Below are 6232 nucleotides of genomic sequence, written 5' to 3' on the forward strand. Positions count from 1 at the left end.
TTGATGCATTTCATAGCCGTTTTGAACTCGAAAAAGTAGCAACTTCTAGAACAAGCTTTTATTGTCATCTTAGCATTACCGATGGACCTAATAAGGTTGAGAAAATTGGGGCCGCTACCCCTTTCCAGGATTTTGAAGCTATGATCATTCGTAGAGATGGCTCAAAATTTGTTGGTAAAGCAATTAAGGATATGAAAAACAAAATGCACAACTTAGTAGAGGACTTTTATGAATGGGATAATTATTCAAAAGCACTGGAATGTTTAATTGCCCCTGCAAGAAGTCACTAGTTAGACACATATTTCACAATGAATGTCAATACATAAAGGCAAAAGAGTTGAACGATTTACTGTGCAATCTATGTAAATTCTGTTAGGAGAAAGCCATAGGCAATATCTGTTGATTTCTTGCATCCAATAAGCTCATGTTAATTCCCAAGACAAAAGCTATAGACAAGTTACAAATTCATATGTTCTTTGTAATTCTTTGAAAGTCGAACGATGAAAGACGGAAGTCGAACGACGAACGACGAAAAACGAAAGTCGAAATATCTTACGACAAAAGATGAAAGACAAAACCCGATCGACGAAAGAAGAAAGACGAAAGGCGAAAGATGAAAGACGAAAGCCGAAATACGAACCTGAAAGACAAAAGCCGAAACACGAACGACGAAATACAAAAGTCGAAAGACGAAAGCTGAAAGACGAAAAACGAAAGTCGAAAGATGAACGACGAACGACGAAAGACTGAAAAACGAACGACAAAAGACAAAAGACGAAACCCTAAACCCTAAACCGCAAAACCCTAGGCCCTAACCCCTAAACCCTAAAGATATAAACCGGACGATGTTCACCCCTACTTTCTATCAATTTTTTGTGTCATTATAGTTTCTTTCGCAATTTTCTCTCTTGGTTCTCTCTTAAGAAAATATTTTTTATCACGTTTCATTTAGCGTTTTTTATTTTCACTTCCCCTACTTTTATTTTTCCTCAACACAAGGCTGTGTCACATTTTTCTCGAAGATTTTTTTAGATTTTCACAATTTCCGAACATTGTATATGGGTGAACTTTTGAATCTTCTAGTAAATATTCTCGATAAGGTTCTATCTCTCATGCCGATTAGTGACAATGCTTGGACCAGTGTCTTCTCCCTGATTTGGCACTTTCATTGGAGTATAACTCTCGTTCTTGAATTCGATTGGGAGACTTGTCATTGCATCTTGAAGCATTTAGGACATGCGGTTGTTGCGAATCATCATCTTGTTATGGACTTTATTTTTTTATGAGCAAAGGTAAAACACCAAAAGATTTCTGCAGTGGGTGGACGAAATTCTAAATCAGCATAGGGATATGCTGCCAGCAAACACGATTAAGATATATTTTCCAATCGACGTTCAGTTATCTACATCCATTAATTGGTGGATGCATTTTTTTCTTGAGGAAGAAGGTAAGCACCTCAATTTTGAACTCATAAGTCTATTATATTTTTTGGATACTAAGATATTGACATACAATTCCCATACATTTTTCTTCTTCTAGTTCAAAGATGCACTGTAAGGTATCGTTGAGAACCCTGAATTCTCGTGGCCTATTGTTGGGCAAAGAGTCTACTTCATGGAAGTGTCAACTAATGTAAGAGAGGTAATATTGTAAACTTGTCCTTTCTTTTTTTTCACATATATGACCATGTCGACTATTAGAAAAATTACCATATATAACACAAAACTTCTCCATCAATTCCTTCTAGGTGAGCTTTTCAATTTATCATTATACCTTGAGAAGTAGAAAGAATTAAATGCCAAAGGTGTAGTTCTAAGAAAGAAGTATGTATGATGTGGTTTAGAACTACACCCGTAATCTAATTCTCCATCCTCGAAGATATATAGGCAGTCTGATATGGATGTGATTGACATCCCCCCAATTAACCTCATTCATCCCTTGCCAGTGTTCATTAGCAATTCCGACTGAATGATTGCCTCCAGCTACAGATGTGCATGATCTTGGTTCCAACATGAGGACTTGGTGAAAAAGCAAAGGGAAAGGTTGGGTCGAAGACAACTATGATCCTCCTCTTCAGACGACAACATCAGTGACTTTGTGAGTTCGAGATTGGTGACAACCCAAATATCTTCCATACCCAACAATTCTATAAAAACCCTCAAACCGCTCTCCATCTCTGTAAGGCTCTCCACCCTCTCCATTCTCTCATTTATCCCCATCTGCACAATCTAAATATTTTCCACACCCACAACAACTCATGAAAGTTTTAGATTCCACACCTAACTTTACTCTTGTATTTCCGATCAGTCGACCAATTTGCTTTGTCTTATTCAAAATATTTTACTTTCGAATAGCCATGGCCATGGACATGGTGTGGGCGTTGGGGTGGACGAGGACGGTTGGGTTTCTACAACAACAATTGTGCAATAACACCACGAAAAAGGATGAGAGACGTCAAGACCTGGGTTTAGAGTTAAGGAGTTTGTTGAAGTCATAACCTAGTCTGCAATGATGCGCTGTGGTTTAGGAGTTTCTTGATTCAAACGAGAGAAATGTGTGATGGTGATGGGGGAAGAGAGTGGTTGTGGCCTTTAATTAATTATTTTAATATCTAACTAATTTTTTTAAAAACATTTATACAAAATTTAGTTTCTTATTAGTTTTTTAGACGTGTGATGCATTGATAGCCACATTAGCACAAATATAAAACTCATTGTTATTACGTTATTTAACTTAACAGATTTATTACTAGATAACTTGTTTTATTAACACCCCACATTTTTATATTAAATTTTTTCTTAACACACCCCACATATTTTCCAATACTACCCTCACATCAAACTCTTCATCCCTTTCAAACAAAAGAATAATCCACATTTTAAAGATAAGAAAGATAAATTAAATTGTTGTATAAAATCTTCATCTTGTTGTTTGATTTATAAACTTCCGTTTCTTGAACACTTACGTTGGATTCTAAGAAGCCTGATGGACAAATGGTATGAACTGTTCTTATAAAGTCATGTCAGTTCCAACCAACCAAAAAACATTGAATTTCTTCATCATCAAACAGCCACAAGAATATCACATTTAATTACATCTTAAAATTTTACAACATTCTCCAGTTTTCTTCTTATTTCTTGGATTCCAATTACAACAGGGCATTGTAAAAAGTCAAATTTTTATTCCATTATTTAAATAATTTCTTGAATGTGAAAACCAACAAATGAACGTGGAGCAAAACTCGATTTTTTTTTCCGTTCATCAAAAGATATTTTTTCATCAACGTGTTTGTGTTTTTAGGGTTTTGTTCTATAATGGAGAGTAAGAGTAGCTATGAGGGCTCGAATTGTCATTTCATATTAGAGTTACAAGTAGTTTAGTATTACATTTTTAAGTAGGGTGTATTCAACAACATGTGGAGTGTTAATTAAAAAACCCTTAATAGATATATGAAATTGAAATGAAATAATTAGTACATTTAAGATATTGAAATGTTTTAACGGTGTGTTTACACCAAGGGAATGGAAGAAAGGAATAGGAATTGCACTGATTCCAAAGGGATTCAAGTGTTTACCAACATTTGGGAAATGAAAATATGTGAGACCCACCTAAAATGGGGAATCAGATTCCTTAAACTTCTGGAACCAGATTCTTAATATTGAGATTGTATTTGGATTCCTCGCAATAAAGCTCATCACAAATTCAACTTTTGTACTAGTATTACCCCCCATTGTTTTTTGCTAATTCTAGAACATTCCTTGCAAATTTACTTGCCCAACTCTAACAGACAACCTTAAAACCTTCAACAAACCCATCTTTTCTTCCCAATTCTGATTGGAGAAGCTTCACCTTTAGCTATATTTCGTTCAGCTTCAGCCCTCTCCCAATTCCTATCAGTCGTTGCCGACTTGTCGACTTTCTAGAATCCATATAAACAGAGTGAGATGAATGATGTGATAGTCTGTGCGGCTTGTGAGGGAAGGCTTTGGTGGAAGGTGGCGATTGGCTAGGGAAAAATGGACTTAGGAGGAAGGAAGATCAAGAGGAAGGTAAAAGGGATGGTGGTGGTTACGCTTACACATCTTCTTCAATTATGTTTTAAATACCTATTTTTTCTATTATTTATTTGGGTAAATCTCAGTTTACTACCTCAAGTTTTGTGGTTTTCAACATTTTGTACATGAAGTTTTTTTCGTCCCAGAGTCATACCTAAAGTGTTAATTTTGGGACAATCTAATACAGCCGCTAGTCTGGCTGTTAAGTTTCCCATTAACTAATGATGTGGCGCCCATGTGAACAATGACTGATCACCACGTGTCATTAAATGGTCCACGTGGAAATTAAAAATTCAAAAAAATATTAAAATAATTAATTAAATAAAAGTATTAAAAAAATAAATAATAAATAAATTTTTAAAAAAAACCAGGACCCCATTCTTCTTCCCCACCCGACATCCCTCCATCCCTTCCACCCCCTCCACGGCTCCACCCCTCCACCCTCATCCACACAACTCTCTTTTTCCTTCCTTATCCTCGGCGACCTACTTGAGAATGCTGACAAAACAGACCACCAAATCCTTAAAAGAATTTGCATCAATGGTAATTAGATTAAACAGCAAGCAGAGCGTGGCACCCATGACGCCGGGATCTTTATCACAGAGTTGCTTCAGAAAATTCGAGACTAGACGTGAAACAGAGAAAGAAAGAGAAATAGATGAAAGAAATAACCACCATTGCTGCAATGGTTTGCAAGTCACCGTCGAGCCTGAATGCACCTACGTCTTCACTGTCCACGTGGACTCCCACCGCATCCTGACCATCGTTACCTACTACCATTCCGTCATCACATAGTGGTTGAAGCAAGTCCTCAAGTCCCCCAACACCAAAAACGACGTCGTTCTCGTCGGTTTCAATGCAGAGGACGAGTACACCGGTAGCTCGGGACTCAAGGAATATCCATACCAATTCCCCACCCTCAACATCGAGTCCCACACCCTCATCTACCACATTCATTTCAACTGGAACTACGGCAAGGTCACGTCGCGCTTCCTCATCTCTTTCTTCCAAGACCTTAGGGTTTTCGTCGTCAGCCGCGACATGGCCACCGTCTCGTGGAGGCTCAAAGCTCATAACCAGATTGAGATCAGGAACACCGTCGACCTCAATGAGCTAGCGATCAATGGGATGAAAAGAGACAACCTGAATCTCGACCGCTATGATCTCGGACGGCTGATGAATGTTATACTTGGGAAAGAGATGGACGTGGTTTGGCCTAAGAATAAGGTCGAGTGGTTTGGCTATCAATATCGGTGGGAACTCGGAGCTGAGAATGTCAAGTTCTCCACAGTCAACTCGTATATGTGCTTCTTGATCGCTTCGGAGTTGATTGACGTCATTGATTTCACTGCTGCTGGTCTCTCTCTCTCTCTCTATGTTCTCTTAAGTTGTTCCATTGATGATTGAGGGTTTGAATGTTAGGGTTTTGGATGGAGAATTAAGGGTATGAATTTGGGGGAATTAATCAGTGAATTTCCATTGCATGAAGAAATAAAGGGAGAGGTTTCGAGGGAGAAGGGGGTGCACGGGTGGAGAAAACGAAGAAGGTGAAGGGATGCTCGGGTGGAGGGGAGAAGGGTGTCGAGTGGGGAAGACGAAGAGGGTTATGAGTTTTTTTATACTTTTATTTAATTTATTTTTTTATTTTTTTAATTTTTTTTTTAATTTTTAATTTCCATGTGGACCCCTTAATAACACGTGGTGCCTAGTCATTATCTATATGGGCTCCATGTCATTAGTTAACGGAAGACTTAACAATCAGACTAACGAATGTATGAGACTATCCTAAAATTGACACTTTAAGTATGACTCTGGGACGAAAAAAACTTCATGTACTAAAGGTTGAAAACCACGAAACTTGAAGGTGGTAAACTGAGATTTACCTTATTTATTTTATATACATATTTTTACTTTTTTACTTCTTTTTTTTAACAAACGATATTATCTATATTAAGAGGTATATTTTTAGTTTTATATCTTTATAAAATCTTGTTCAATTGTTTTATAAAATACCTACTTTGGTTGAAATTAATTTTATGAGAATATGTGTAGCATTTAAAAAATATTTATTAAAAACAAACAATTTAGTACTTAAACTGATTTCAATTCTGATTCATATAAATAAGTAAACATTTTACATGAAATATACATGTCATTTCAACTCCGATTTCTGGCAA

Source organism: Malus domestica, chromosome 04, assembly GCF_042453785.1.
Source record: "Malus domestica chromosome 04, GDT2T_hap1".
Taxonomy (NCBI): domain Eukaryota; kingdom Viridiplantae; phylum Streptophyta; class Magnoliopsida; order Rosales; family Rosaceae; genus Malus; species Malus domestica.